This window comes from Alexandromys fortis, unplaced genomic scaffold (assembly GCF_014885135.2).
Source record: "Alexandromys fortis isolate MF-2015 unplaced genomic scaffold, M_Fortis_MF-2015_v1.1 scaffold_3, whole genome shotgun sequence".
Classification (NCBI taxonomy): Eukaryota; Metazoa; Chordata; class Mammalia; order Rodentia; family Cricetidae; genus Alexandromys; species Alexandromys fortis.
The window spans coordinates 33683490-33700791 of NW_026067909.1; positions in this window are offsets into that span (position 1 = coordinate 33683490).

A 17302-nucleotide genomic window follows, 5' to 3' on the forward strand; every position below is an offset into this window, starting at 1 on the left:
CATCTTAAAATTAACAAGACCTCAGTTCTATGAAGGATTACCATACGGGTAAATCATCAAAAATCTTGGCTTCAAATGCAAAGAACATGCAATCAACCCATAGTGGCCCAGAACAAACACTTCATTGAAGCGTTAGAAAGGCACAAAAGACAGTGATTTATGGTTGTATGTTATGTATTATATTATAGGATAGTATAGTATATATTAAAAATAGTTCAAATGAACATTTCTAAGATAAGTGTGATATTAGATAATTTAAAAGCAAACAAATCTTTAGAAGAAGTTGATGCATTAAATGAGAAAGATATGTTGTGTGAAATTAATTCACTCCCCAAAAGAATCTGTGTAAATAATATCTGTAAGTGGTAGAACCACATGGAGGAAACTCCCAAGGAAACCACATGTAACTAAAGCTCACAAAGAATAAAAGAAAAATGGAGAATTTTTGAATAAACAAGGTCTTCTTAGGTCCTATACAAACTTGATGTACACCAATCACCTCTAGGGAGTTCAGCAAATGTCGGGGAGGAATATGGAGCCAAGGTTAGTCACAGTGATATTGATGGAGGCAAATTTGAAAATATAAATTATTTTTTAAAATTTAGCAAACAAAAGGAACAAAAAAATTTGATCATTTTAGCTCAATACTCATTTAATATAGTGCCTTAGAGTTCTATATTCAAAGGAAGAGTATATATATATATATATATATATATATATATATATATGTGAAGGCCAAGAAACTGTCAGAAGGATAAACTCTTGCAAGCTTTACCATCAGCAGACTTACATTTTGGGACTAGTGAACCAGGTCACATAAGAAACAGACAGCATCAACTGGTGATTCATTGTCACTAAAGCTACAAACACCTGCCCTGGGTCCTATAGAAAGCAGAAGTTCTACTAATATGCATTAAATATTTGAAAGATACTTAATCATCCTAACAAGCATAAGAACAGTGTAAAATAAGATTTATAATAAACATAAAAAATGTCACCAAAGTGCTACAAATCAGAATTGAGAATAATTGTAAGTGAAACTATTGTAACATTTTCATATTATGCATGGAATTTTGTAATAATAATATAATAAGATTGTGAAGACTTTGTCATAAATTCTAAAGCAATAGATGGAATGATAAAAGAAAGAGTCATAGATAATAGGCAATATGATTGTTTTGGTGATAATTTAAAAGTACACAGTACTTTTTTAAAAAAAGAAGTGCCAAAAATCAAAGAAAGGCAAATACTAAAAAAGCATCACATTAAAAAATGATGAGGTTATTATTTGATTTCTGTATATACTGTCTGCTAATTATTTAAAGAATATTAGAGATGCAAGACTGAGACCTCTAAGAATGTTCAGCAGCCGAACATGTTTTTCTTGGGATCTCAGTGGCAGGAGTTTTATACCTGGAACCTATGTAAAAGGGGCAGGAGAGGATAGGTATCCTTAAGTTGTCCTCTGATCTCCACAGGTGGATGACTGCATATACATCCACACACATACAACATGCACACATGTGTGAACATACACTCAAAATAATAAATACAGTTTTAAAAAGTGAGAATGGGGACAGAAAAGTGGCTTAGTGGTTAGAAGTACTTATTGATCCTCCAGAAGTCTCTAGGTTGACTTCCAACACCCATGTCAGGCAGCCCACAACACCCTCTAATTCCAGCATCAATGAATCCAATGACATCTTCTGGTCTCTACAGGCACCAAAACAGATAAGGAACACTCACATAGATATATAACATACTCCAAATAAATAAAAAATAAAATAACTATGAGGATGGATTTTGTGCTGCCTGTATCTAATACTTTTTAAAATACAAAGCCCCAAACAAGAAATAAAAATCGTTCAGTTAAAGGGATTTTAATACAATGGGTTATTAGTGAACCATGATAGATATGGTTTAAAATCCCAAAGGTTTTCCGAGCCTTTTTGGAGGAAATATTGCAGCCTTGTGTTTTCCAGATGAGGAGAGTGTCAAGGACAAAGAAATATGCTACAGAAAAGGAAATTGTTTCTGATCATCTGAATTAGATGTATCACCAATTACCTGCATCCTTGTAACTTTCTTAATATGAACAGTTCATTCCCTCCTTGACTTTTGGATAAATGCTTGTCTATTCTTTCAGTTTCTCTTTAATAAGCACTGCATTTTGCCCCCTGATTAAGGAAGTGACATCCATTATGTAAATGCTCCCACTAAAATGAATTGTGACGCACCAAGTTTATATAGAACACATTCATGCCTTTGAAATATTAATAATTCAAGTAGAACTGGCCAGAAACTACACAGTTCATATACAGGTTTTCTTTATAAAGAAGCCTGCTAGCAAGTATTGTACTGGGAAAGTTAACCTTTCAGACAGTTTATTTAGCACACTGCATTTTTTAAAAGACAAGATGTTGACAAAGCCATAACCAAAAATCCATTAGTGCAAAAAGCTAATCCTGCCAACTGGTTAATTGAATGAGACATTTAGCAAGGCCACAGTTTGCGCTAAGAAGCTGAGGGGAAAATGCCACTTAAACAAGGCAGAGCTGAAATGTGCACAAATACCAATATTTTGATAGCTACATAAAACACACAAGGTAGAAGTGCATGCATTATGAATATTAAAATGACTTTCACAAGATAACCTCACATTCTCCAGATGTTTTACAAAACAACACACAAACATTAACAGCACTCTTCCTGGAAGGCTCTGACCCATGCGCTTACTGAAGCTTCTGATATTCTAGAATCTACATCTAAAGCTAAACCCTACATGCAACACAGTACTGGAACATTTCCTATGAATGTGTGAGCCTTGCCACAAGTGAGTAAGTTCTGCACAACCACAAAGAGGCACGTGTTTCAGGAAGATAGTAAAAATAACTGACTCGCACACAAGATAATGTGAAACATGCACTCTTTCTATGATCCAGTCACAATGGCTTGTGATAAGAACATAGGCAGTTCCCATGAAGTCATGAACTCTAGACTGACAGCTGTGGAGCCTCCGAGGTATCAAAGTAGGCCCTGCATATGTGGGAGACAGTAGTTAAGCTTGTTCTATCTGAGGGTCCCCTGGAAGTAGGACCAGGATCTACCTCTGGTGCATGAGCTAATCTATTGGAGCACATTCCCTATGTTGGGATGTCATGCTCAGACCTAATGCAAGTGGGAGGGACTTGGTCCTCCCTCAACTTAATGAGCTAGAATTTGTTGACTCCCTGCGGGAGTTCTCTACCTTTTGGGTGGAGTGGATGAGGGGTGTGCTGGGGGAATGAGAGGGGAGGTGGGGGGAGGAGTGGGAGGGAGAATGAAACTTAAGGAATAAATCATTAAAAAAGAAGGCAGGCAGAAAGCACGTATCTTAGACAGAGCACATTTGACAAGAAATTTGAAATGAAACGATATTGTTGAAATAGTAGCATAAGATTCTGATGAGCACTTTTAAAATGAGGCTTTCTTTTAATCATTTCTGGGAAGTCCAAATACATTCCAAGGTCTCACAGATCTCATTCTTTGAACATCTCTCGCCGCTGATATCTGTCTCTTGTTCTCCAGCCTCTATTGTCTCCTGAGTATACCGTTCCAGAAGCAGAATAGAGATCAATCACACGTTTCTAGAACAATCAAATTATGTTGTCCCCTATTTATTCCCTATTAACATGAATATGCACATAAAATCTGCTTAGGTCATTTTATAGAGCATAAGGGGCATTGTTGATAATCACAGGTTCCTTTAACTAGAATTATTCCTAGTGACCTTCTATTTCACTTAGATTCATTTTGAAGCATACCAAACAGCTCCAAACTATGTTGATATGCATCTTCAATTTTCTAAAAGATGCATTATTTTTATTGTTCAAAACATCTCAGTTCACTGCTGTTTCTGTGTCTAGTAGAACATTTAATAATATGGCTGCATTAATTTGGCCATTTGTGTTTGTTCTGTACCTCATTACATCACATTGTTACTTTTGACAAACAGCACATTTTTTTGTTGCAAATCTCAAGGCATCATTCTTAACCAGAAAGGTTTACATTTCATATCAAATCCGACAAAAACTTAAAGTTTAATAACATAGCAAAAATACCATGCCTTGTGAATCTATTCAGACTCCATCTACAAGATATTCCTTTCACTCTGTATTGTCATCATATATTTTTTTAAATCCTTTATTTGTTGGGTTTCTCTCTCAGTACTCCCCAAGGAAGTTTTCTATTTACCCAAGTTTGTACAAGGTGCTTTGCTTCACAGACCAAGCTCTGAAGTGTGACAAAAGCAAACGGAAAGGTTACAGGAGAGAGGAGGATTTTTTTTCTACATCAAAGGCACGGCAACATGTCCAGCACAACTGTGTGTGACACACATTATCCTTGCATTCTAGAAACATCCTAGTCTTTCTCAGGTATAGTGAGTCTTGCCAGACGCTTTGAAATTGTACTTGCAAATACGACTCCCATCTCTGCAGTGTGAGCCGGAGGAGTGATCCATGCACAGGCGCCTCTCTTATCACCTCACTCCAGGGAAAACAGATGGAGTTTAGGTAGCATATTCTGAGCAATTACAGAGAGATTGGTCCTGATGGTGTCTCTTTCCAACCCACACATACCTTAACGCTTATATAAAACAACTTCTACCTGATGGATGATTTTAAGAAAGCAGCAAAGAAATAACATTAACGTGACAAAGCAAGGAGGGGGAAAAAAGATCTATTCCAGACCTATAAACAAAGAATCCTCTTCTAGACTTCAAAGTATACCTAGCCATGGTAATCGGAGTTGAAAGAAAATTGTGCACAGAAACACTGTAAATTTGCATACTCGTTAGAGACAAAGGAAGGATGGACACAAATACATTGACCTTGTGATTTTCCCCCACAAAATCAGAAACAGCCTTAATCACCCAGCTGGCAACAGTTGTGAGAAAAGTAAAAGATCTTAAAATGCTTGTGCTTTTTCCCCTTATTATATCAAATGAGACCCACGAAGTGAAAGGGAAATAGATAGATGATGATAGAAAAATAGATGGATGACAGATAGATAGTAGATGACAGATAGATGGATAGAGATAGATGATAGATGAATGACAGATTGATAGATAATGGATGGATAGATAGTTTAAGTATTTAAAAGCTAAACAAATTCAAATTAATTGTGGGTATTAATTTAAAACAAAGACTGACTTCACTTATGTTCGGTACAGAACAGAAAATTATAGATATCAATCACAAAATTACCCATACACATGTCTTTCATAAGCCTACCAGCTTTGAATATTAAGAATAATATGATAATATTCATTTTTCTTTAATGATGGATAACCCATGAAAATTTATAATTAGATAAATGTAAAGATAAACAATATTTAAAATATTCATTTGAGTTATCACTTTTTTGGTTACACATTTCTAAGGAAAATACAAAACACACATTGCACACTAGAAGGCTCACATATAATTTCTCCATATATAGCATTAAAGCAACCATATCTGAACAATAAACAAATTGAATCTCATCGACAAAACACAAATATAACCTATACCAATGCATGTTCAAATAAGTTTATTGAATATCTGAGATTAGAATTTTCTCTTTTATTTGAGAACATGTTAAGAACACAAAATTATTTTCTATGTAAACATCCTTGGGATTTTCATAGACCAATCTGTATTATCTATTTAAATGAATTCTTTTGATACATTTATTCTTAAATTCCTTGGTGAAAAATTAAGCAATTAGCTTAGTCCCTGTATTTTTAATTGATGAACAATTTTCTTTCTCACTGTTTATTGATATGGTATTCATTCCACACCTGAATAAATATTCTTCACACAGAGCATCTCCGTTAGGCGAACCTGTGCCATTTATTATTAAGAACATAGTCATGTCTGCGGCTATGCAGTTTTTTTGGCTGCCAGAAGTAATTGAGGCTTTGAGCTTCCAAAAGGTCAACTGACCCAGGAATGACCTAACAGTTTCATCTCAGAGCGTGATTGTTCTTAAATGTCACGATCATTAGAAGCCATTACAGCTTCACTACATACCTTAGACTTGTCTTCAAATTATAAAGAGTTAGAAAGCAAAATAAAAATTCTCACTTTTATCAGGGGTCAGATTACTTTCAGGTCAGTACCTTCAAGGGGCCAAGTCAGAGCCTGTGCACAATTTTGTATTCCAGTTTGAACTAGCCCTAAATTGTTCAGATAAAGGTGAAAAAAAAAACATATTCACACTAAATCTCTGACCTGCTTTTCCCAGACTGTGTCTCACACTGTCACCTATGCTGATACGATAGTGACTAAGTAGCCCAGGGTTGCTTCAGACTTTCTGTAAGATCCAGAATGGCATCAAACACATGGCAAAATCTGTCTCCGTTTACTATCATCTAGTGACTGGGATATAGACATCAATCATCATACCCACCTCCTGTATTTAAGAAGAAAAGAAGTTTGAGGCTATCCTGGTCTACAAGAGCTAGTTTAAGGACAGACTCCAAAGCTACAGAGAAACCCTGTCTCGAAAAAAAAAAAAGAAAGAAAAAGAAAGAGAGAGGAAGAAAGAAAAAAGAAAAAATCTAAAGCATAATTGTAACTACCAAAACATTCTAATGGAGAACTTTATTAAATCTGCATATAAGTGAAATAAAAAAATCCCAAATAGAGGGCTTTCATCCATTTCCTGTCTAAAAAGAACCTACTAAGGAAAGAACAATAAATATTTGCTTTAGCTACTCAGACTCTTGAGCAGGACAAAGGCTGCTTATGGAAATGTGGAGAAATTCTTCTTGACTATGATGTTTGTATGACTTTCTGAGCTGCTGCTGTTGAATGCATTCCTTCCAAATGTTTCTACTGGACAGATCTGTAGTGTAGGTACAGTATAATGATCAATAAGCAAGACTGTTTTGTTCCTTTTATAACATGACATTGTGAATTATTTTTGTGCAAGGGTGTGTGTGTGTGTGTGTGTGTGTGTGTGTGTTTGCATGCAGTTGTGGCATACATTAAAGAGATGCTGTAATATGCTCAGAAGTGAACTGTAAATAAAAATCTTCAGTATAGCAAGCAAGCAATAAAGACCTGTAAAAGACAATTGCAATAGGCAGGAGACTGAACTTAGCTCTATCCTGGGGTAATTAAGTGGTCCATGCCCTGGGTTCTCACTCTTTGCTAATTTACTTATTGATATTCTTCTTATCTTCCTTAGACAGACGTGATTAAAATATGATAAAATTATGGTTAAATGTCTTATACAGTTCCCTATATCTTTAAGAAATGGCTTGACTAGGTTATATAATACTTATATCTCAGCAGTGATTACATGTTTTCTAAAATAAGTGCTCTTATAAAGGGGAGATCAGAGGAAAATGGTGAGGAAAGTGCATATAATCCGGATCATCCTGATCAATAGCTACCCATTTACATAGTTTGCTAAGCCTTCATCTCGTGACAGAGGTTTCTGTCCCACCAGGTCCCGCAGTCTTTCAGTTCCAAAGAAATACACAAGGGTCTACCATTGCCCCTCCTCTGCTTCCTTCCTTGTTGCCCCGCTTATACTTCCTGCCTGGCTACTGGCCAGAAGCATTTTATTAAACAAGTAAAGGAAACAAATTTTTACAGGGTAAAACCATTGTCCCCCAGCATTCATCTTTTTATATTTCCTTTTGAGATGTAAAAGTAGCATTGGCCATGACTATTGCAATTAAAATCAGGTATATTTTATGTGACTAATTGCTTGATATATAATAATAACAAACAAGCTACAAAGCTACAGAAAAACCCTACCTTGAAAAACCAAATCAAACCAAAACAAAACAAAAACTGTCATTAGGATCATTTCATTTATTTATAAGGATCCCAGATTAATTTAAAATTCTAAACTTCAAATGTACCTTAAACTCTTAGATATGCATTTTTTCAAGCTCACTGAGGCTCTGCTGTGAGCTTCAACAAACTCTCAGATAGTCTATTCTACTACAAGGGTAAAAATCAGCTCCACTGTCCCTAACGATTGGGACTAAACTACCCTTAAAAATAAGATATCTATTTTCAGCGCAAACATCTGGCTCCAGCAATCAAATTCCAATGATGCAGCATGCCCTGGACCCAGAGGTCTGAGCACAATTGAACCATACATATTTTCTGTAGACGCTGCTTCGCACTTCCTAAGGGTATGTTCACAATCTGTGTGTGGGCAGGTGATAGGACAGAAAAGGAACTTCCATTATCTGAATTTACTTGCTATTTAATGTGACCTAAATTTTATTTGATTCAAATGTCTCTAAAGGAAAGTGAACTTTAACTAGAAGGAAGTTATGTCTCGCGGTACCTGCCCTGTCTCAGCACCTCACGCCAGCACTTGCTGTGCTCTTTTTCACCCACGCTGTCTGTCCTAGAACCTATATTTATTGTCGTGCTTATCAAGTTGGGTTGTGATATTGTGAAGCCTATAGCCTATCTGGTTATATGAGTCCCATTGAGAATCAAAGTATAATACCCTTATCCTCATATGATCAGCATTGTTTGCCCATTTTTTTCTGATTCCAGGCTGAATTACTGATGTTGGGCATCTACTAAGCACACTGGCAAGGGTGCCAGAAAGGGAACGGTTGTCCTACATTTTGAGCATTTAGAATGATAAGCTCAGATTTGTTCCATGAAATGTGTGGGTTTCGTATATTCGGTTGCAGTGACACCTCATACCAAGTTTCTAAAATAGGCACTGGCCCATCATTGACTTGCCATGCATATTTTTGTTGCCTGCATTAAATGAATGATTGAACTAGTGAAGGAAAGACTGAATGAATAAGTGATTGATGATCAGTCAACCCTTACACTGAAAATCTCATGAACAAGTTGAGCTCTGAAGAATCTTCAAAGGATTCAGACATTTCACTAGACTGTAATTCAATGTTTTATTTCAGTCACACAGATCTATGTTTGGGTGATACTGGACACCCATCTTTACAGGGAACAGAGATGTTACTGCTCTGAGTTAAATTAAACTTGAATTTAAAAAGACTTCCTTGCACACAAAAATGAAGACAAGGGAAAATGCTTCATTTTTCTTCATGTTTCAAACTGAAGTGGAAATATTGCAGGGTTCCATGATGAGAAGTTCATGTTCTATACAGCTGAACTGGAATGTGTGAAGAAATCCAGCCATTTCAAATATTTTAGGAGAAAAGGGAAGAGAGAAATATTGAAACCTGCAATTCATTTTCGACTATAGTGACTACATTCAGCCTTACTAAGTATGCGTGTAGAAGCCTCCCAACTCTGCTGCCGAAGTGAACGTGATGTTCCTGAAATGATGAATTTTAAAATACATCTCTTGCTCCTAAAAAAAAAAAATGTTCTGTCAAAATAGAAGCTGTCTTTCAAACATCCAGCGTCCAGGTGTCCTCATGATATAATTAACTTAAATGACTGTCTTTCTGCCAAAATGACAAAGGCGGGACAATTTATGAAAACACTATCCATCTTGTAAAGAGTTTATAAACCCTTGCTCATGATTGGCTTCACATTCTGATTAATAGACACTTTCTACTCCAGACTTTAATTAAAAGCAATAAAAGCAGTCAACTGTAGGCCATGAATGCCTCGGTGACAGAAAAGAGTGTCATTAGAGAGATGGGAGATCAAGCTATGAACAAATTTACTGTGAAGCCTGATAAGTAGATCCATATGCCAGTGCTGAAGCCACTCTGGGAGAGCCACGGAGGCCATGGGATCACACAGACAGAAGAAAACACCAAATAACAGTGGGACACTCAGTTTCCAGTGCAATCTGCTTTAACTTAGGGGAAACGTGCAGCTTGTTGGTTTTACCCCCCTATTATGTCATGCCAAAGTTCATGGGAACAAAGATGAATAAAGTCTAGCCCCCATGTAACATTATAGTATACAAATTAATAAACTCCATTGTATCTAAAGAGTAACAGTATAGTCATTAAACAGAAGTCATAAACTGTTGTGAGTGGAATTTGAATAATTTTAATAGTATTATCCTAATTATTCACTTAACACCCTACAGTACATGTTTGCTTCATCTCTGAGCCATGTGAATTACAGAAAGTTGCAAGTGGAGATGAGATTAGCAACCCAGGGGTGGTATTAGTTAGCTGTCTGGAGAAGAAACATCACCTCTTTGTTGGTTTCCCAATATTATCAAGCCATTCTCAAGGACTTCAGGGAGAAAGCAGTGGTCACAGAGGGAGTTCTTAGGACTTAGTGCACTTTCCTTCATGTTGGGGGAAAGGAAAGAGTGGGAGAGCCAGGAAAGAGATGTCTTGATAAAGGGAATCATTATAAGGTTAGGGAGAAACCTGGTGTTAGGCACATTCACAGGAATCCACAAAAGTGACCCCAGCTAAGCATCTTAGTGATAAAGGTGAGGGTGCCCGAACTGGCCTTTCTCTGTAATCAGATGGGCGACTACCCTGTCATCATAGAAGCTTTATCCAGCAACTGATTGAAGCAGATACAGAGATCCACAGCCAAGCACCAGGCCAAGCTCTGAGAGTCTGGTCAAAGAGAGGGAGGAGGGATTATATTAGCAAAGTGGGGTCAAGATCATGATGAGGAAACCCACAGAGACAGCGGACCATAGCTGCTGGGAGCTTACTGACCCTAGACTGAAAGCTGGGGAGACTGTATGGGACCAGACTAGGCCCTGTGCATGTGGGTGACAGTGTGTAGCTTGGTCTGTTTGTGGGGCCCCTGGTGGTGGGACGAGGTTCTACACCTGGCACATGAGCTGGCTTTTTGGAGTCCATTCCCTGTGTTGGGATTCTTTGCTCAGCCTAGATGCAGGAGGAAGGTGTTTGGTTCTGCCTCAACTTAATATACCAGGCTTTGTTGACTCACCTGGAAATCCTTATCCTTTCTGAGTAGTGGATGAGGGATGGGTTGTGGGGGACTTGGAGAACAGGAGGAGAGGAGGGAGGGAGAACTGTGGTTGATATGTAAACTGAATAATATAATAAAAAAGATTTAGTGCACATACCTTAATACGTTACGATATACAGGACTTTGACAGAGTATTAGGTACATTTCCAACATGCATTTTGTATTAGAACCAGAGAATTCTAATTCTCTGTGTATCTTCAAAGGAAGAGTTCTTTCTCCCCGTTTGGTCTCTGGCATGAAGTGAGGCCCCAGGTCTTCAGGACTCAGTACGTTAGTACCAAAGGCAGATACTGGATGAGCAGTGTCAAACAATACAGAGTTATAATGGCTTGTAAAATGAAATCTTGTGCAACAGGAAACATATTAACATGTAGGTTTCTTCAGTTTCCCCTTTCCTTTCCATTAGGGATGTTTCAGCTTCAGACAGTTTTGTTCAGGTTTGCTGTGCTCATTGGCTGAGGGGTGAGAGGTGGGAGGTAAAGGAGCAAAAAAAAAAAAAAAAAAAATAGGTGATTTCACTGAAAGAGAAAAAAATTTTTCAGAGAAAAAGAAAAATAAATAAATAAAGCACAGAATGAGGATTTGGATATTAAAACAAAATTATCAATATTGATCTTCACAGAGCCACCATGGAAGATAGGACATGTGTCTTCCTTTCTATTTCACTGAAAGCCATGGTTAGGAGGACAGAAAAGGGAGCGTTGTTGTTTATTTGCTGGAAATGGAAATCAGAACTTCATACAATATATAAGTGCTTTATTGTTTAACTAGACATCCAAAACACTTGGTTAAATTAAATTTGACTTGTCTTATTTCTCTTTTTTTCTGTCACAGTTAGATAATAGTAAACATTTAATCTTTATTTTATAGGGTTTAATTTTTATATAATATTTTGCATCTAAATTCATTTCAATACTAATTAGAAAATAAATCCAAGCTTTTATGTGCACTATTGTCTCACATAAAATTTTCTCCAAATTTATTTCAGTCTTTTTCTGTTTTCTCAATTTATATTATTTGTATAAAACTTGGACGTAATTGATAGTCATAATATTAGAGTTTAATATAGGATCTTCCTGCAAGTATTAAAAACAATATGTAATCACTGTATGTTATTTTAATTCCTTTTGTAAATTAGAGATAAAATTCTATCCAGGTCTCAGAGTTTCCTGGTGAATGTCTTTTATGAAGTCAAGGGATCTCAGGATCAGTATAGAGTAAACTTCAAGGATAGAAGTGAAAACTCTTAAATACAACCATTTCTGAGGCTGCTACAGTCATCATTGCCCATGCTGCAGTGTTCACAAAAGATTGGTAACCTCAAGTGCAGTCTCTCTGGGACACTGTAGGTGACTAGGTGCCTTCTTATTTGTATCAGTGTCTGAAGATTCCAAGCCTTTCCCACTGCCCCGATCTTTATCCGTCACTTGGTTGCTGCAAATCAAAAACTTCTTGTTGAAAGTCAAATACATAATATTTCAGAAGGTGAAGTATTTAAACATAGGGTCTTTAAAATTTTATTAGTTTCATTAAAGGCATCAGATATGGAGAAATTGAACAGTGGTTAGAGTATTTGCTCCTGCTACATAAGACCCAGGTTAGTTTCTTAGCATCTGTGACAGGTTGGTTCACAACTGCCTGAAACTCCAGCTCCAGGCGTCTTCTGACATACTTTTTATGGCCGCTGTCAGCATCAGATATGCATGTGATCACAAACATATATATATATATATTATATTATATATATATGTGTGTATAAAAGAGCTTATATATACATGCAAAGTGAAAAATAATTAAATCTTAAAATAAAAGTATTATTGTGGTTGCAATCCAAGATGACTGGTGACCTTCAGAAACAGGAAGAGGCACTGGCAATCCATGCACACACATAATAACCTCTCGAAGGAAGATGCCATATGCATATAATCATGTGAAAATCATAGGATAACTCAGAAGTAACTAAACATGTACCAAACTCTCTCGGGAATTTCAGCTCTAGGGCTCTGAGGAAATAGAATTCTATTGTTAAAACCACCAGCAATGGATGTTCCCACATGTTCACACAAACCCCAAAGTTGTTTGCTAAGAAGTGAGGATGAGGTGTAATATAAACAGGATAGTGTTAATTATAAAACAATTCATGTGACAAGAGGTTTATATATTACTTAGCGAAGAACTAGGATTTGGGATTTTTTTCTGAAACTAATGGGTACTGGAGATTAAAGATTTCTTTGAATTTATTAAAATGGTCACAAATGGATCAGGTCCTGACTCAGGAAAAGAGAGGGAAGATTCAAGAAAAAAAAATATATTGAGTCTAAATAATTTAAAGACTGTTGAGATACGCCTCCAATCCAGGGCATGTCATATTTTTAACCAGATAATTTCTTTATAATGCTATATAGGTCTTAAAAATTATAAGAGATTATTTAATTGTGGACCCTCAGTGGAAGTATCAAGGGACATTCTATGTGGAAACATCCAATAACAACTTATAAAATCTCCAATAAGAATTTGTCAACAAAGCTTGTAATTTGAGGAGAAAAAAGCCTTCATTACAAATATAGAAGTGTGGTTAACCATGTATATTTAGAATGATATTTCAAGACAAATTTTGCATAACATTTTCTCATCCTGCCAGAAAAAGACATTTCCAAAAGGAAAAAAAAAATCTGTGTCATTACTACTTTTAGATTATGGATGGAAATATGCATTTTGGAATAGTTTAATAAATAATCAAATTCTACATGTGTTTCTTGATGTAATATACACATGTAACATGTACACACATACACACACACGTACCCATATTCTACATGAAGATTCTGTTCTAGACAAAACAAATAACTAAGCAAAGGAAACTGCTAGATAGGAACAGAGGAAAACATGTCACCATGGATGGAAAAGGTTAGAAACGAGTTGTTAACAAGAATCATTGTGAACAAGATCAGCACTAGACGTCACATTAACTTGAAAAAGAATGATAGGCTCTTTACAGAAGCTGGAGCTATTAGAAAACAAAAAAATAATATCCAGGTGGTTGAGACATTTCTTAATTCTGGGTAGAAATAAGAAATATGGTTGTAAAGAGTATGAACGTTTACAATCACAAGGGCTTCTGTGGAGTTATTCAATTAGACATCATCGAAGAGGGCCTCAGTCTGTAGTGCTCTGCATTTCAGGTCAGGTCCAAAAGAGTATACACTGTCCAGCTTCTGTATCACTTACTCTCTCAACAAAGAGAATATTGTATTGATCCTCAGATGAACAGATCTAAATGTTCCTGATTACTGATACATAGGTAATACGATTCATCTCTTTCAATATTTATTTTGCTCTTTTATGCAGAGTAAGATTTAATTTAATCTTATTTTTTCATGTTATTAATATTAGAAGACACTTTCAAAATGTGAGATATTTGGAGGAGTTGTTACATTCAATCAACAATAAAGGAGTATAATCAATTAATATTTATCAAATCTTCTAACTGGCTGGAATTATGGTGCTTAGACTAGTCACATTTCATGACAGTGAGTGTCACACTGGTTAAATGATCTAGAGGAAAGTTGAACTTGTAACGTTAGATAAAATACACCTTCTATGAAATATGTTATTAAGTTTTTGATACATATATGATATATTTTCATTGAAACCAACAAGCAAATAGTTTCAAGATAACTCATTGTGAAGTTCTTTGGTGGTGAGATCTCAGAAACAGGACCAAAGACCCTGGCAGATTATTGGCCCCAGTAGGGAATTTACTATCATTGTTTACTAAATGACATAGTGTCAAACCTCTCTCTCTCTCTCTCTCTCTCTCTCTCTCTCTCTCTCTCTCTCTCTNTCTTTCTCTGTGTGTGTGTATTTCTCTCTCTCTCTATATATATATATGATAAATATATAGAAAGATATATGTGTATGTATGTATGTATGTGTCAATCAACATAGAGAAATGTTTATTTCAGCCTTGATCAGAGAAGCTTTTTCTGGCAGGGAATAGAGGTAAATAGAGACTCATAGTTGCTCAAGTGTGAAAAGTGACTGTTAAGTGCTTATTCATAAACTGAAAATCTGTGTCACTCCCTTTAGCATTCAAGGAAATTTATGGAAGACATGCCAGAGTGAAGCACTATTAATAAAAACTCAAAGACATATATTGGGGTTTAAACTGAAGGTCAGAGAAGTAAAGCAGTCACCCACTGAATCTTACTTCAACCAAATGGGAGTGATCCTGCTTCCAGGAATTTCAGAATGAGATGGAGCCTGTGAACTGTCTGCTCCCATTTTATATTCCTCTCTAGAGCTGGGATTAAAGGTGTGCACTATAGAGATTAAAGGTGTGAGTTACCACTGCTTGGTCTGTAAGGCTGACAGTAAGGCTGTTTACTCTCTGATCTTCAGGCAACCTTTGTTTATTAAAATAAAATATCACTACCATGTTCACTTGGAAAAGTCTGGTTGTATTCAATGGAACACTAAGTAAAACAAAAATGTATCAACTCCATAAAGAAAGGGGATAGTTGATGGCATAAGAGAGAATTGTGAGTTTATGAGAAGTGATAGTAGTCACAATATATTATACAAATATGAAATTGTCAAGGAATTGATTTAATTAAAAGTATGCCAGTCTGGGACAATTTGTTTCCAGTGTCATAGAAGCAGCCCTGGCTTACTTTAGCACACATGACATTATTGACAGTAGAAAGAAAACGATGCTACCATGATTCCCTTCCCTTCACAAAGTATAATCAGTATAAACACTCAAACATTGAAGACCACATTGTATCGTATGCAAATTAGCTCAACCAAAGGAAGGAAGTCATTGTGGACATTTTGCATCCTACTGTGGAGCCACCTCTCAAATCCTGGTATCATCAGCTGGACCACAGCTATCTAATCATTTATATTAGGGGTGCCTGTTGCACAGGATTATTGTGATAGTGATAAGAGTTTATGCTAGAAGCCAAAAAAGACCAATTTGAAATAAGAAGAATATGCATAAAATACTTGACGATGCAACCATTAAGAGAATAATAGAACATCATCACTCAGGGAAGCTTGAAAAACATTAGCTTGAATAAAATCTTAGTTCACATGCTTACCTGTTCCATTAATCGAGAAACTAAACATTTTACAATATCACCTTAAACCCTGAAGACCTCACATATGACAAACAAGCACCATTGGGCTTGTCCAGATTTCATAGGTTTACTAGATTAATACCTTTACAACCACTAATTTTCATAAATAGATGGCTTAAATTTATGATAAAGTACACAATATGTATGTTAGGCATAGCATGAAACAAAGCCGAGTAGTCCATGTTACTTTCATTGAATTGAATACCAAAGTCAGACTTGAAAGCTACTTAAGAGTGGTATGATCCTAGGTGAATAAAATCAACCTGCTTCTTTCACACAGGTAACATTAATATCCTTAGCTGGGATCTGCTGGACAACTGAGCCATTTTGTATCAGTCTCATGCAAACTCATCATCCTTGGTGATTCTTCCACTGTGTTGGACTACATGCACACTAAGCAAATTGTTACTTGACTCTTTCTCTAGAAAATGAAAGAAATTGCTGTACCAAACCCATTTATGCATTCACTTGAGAAATATGTCTTTAGTTCTCATAGTAAAGATTTGATTCTTTCCCTTATTTTGTAGCTACACTGGAGCATAATACAACATATTTATTTATTCACTAGTACTTATTTATACTATTTAACAAATGAAGGAGTGATAAGCAAATAGCTCTACAATACCTGTTACTGTTTACACAACAACTAAATCCCTGTAAAATCACTGAACAAAATAAGTGTACTAGACAAATATTAGTGACATCGAGCAGTATAGTAAACATGTAAGGCTGTAAGAAGGAAAGATCATGCCATGATCCAGGAATAAAGGAACTTCTCATGGGAGAACAAGCCTAATATAACTCTTTAAAAGGAGCTTGACAAAACTCTACTATAACAAATGTCAAGAAACCTTATATGCTGGTAGAGAACAGATCCGAGATTGTGGGGGAGGAAGGATACAGAATGAACAGCTAACTGTGGGGGGTAAGTTTGGTTAGAATAAAGGTTGCTAAATGAAAATGATCATTGGAATAGAAAGCAAAGCCCAAATTAAAAACAAGATAGAGCTGTTAGTTTGAAAATGCTTTTGTTATCAGAGAATGGCTCAAAAGAATCCAGATTCCACAGATTTTATTACTTCAAATAATCAGAAAAACTAAAGCTCCCCATAAGATGTTCCTAGAGTCTCTGCTGAAGATGTCCATGCCAGACATGCAAGATGCTATATTCTGTAATTATTCTAATAGTCCAAACTATTATGAGGGATCTTTTCATGGGACTTGAGGAGTGAATGGACTTAC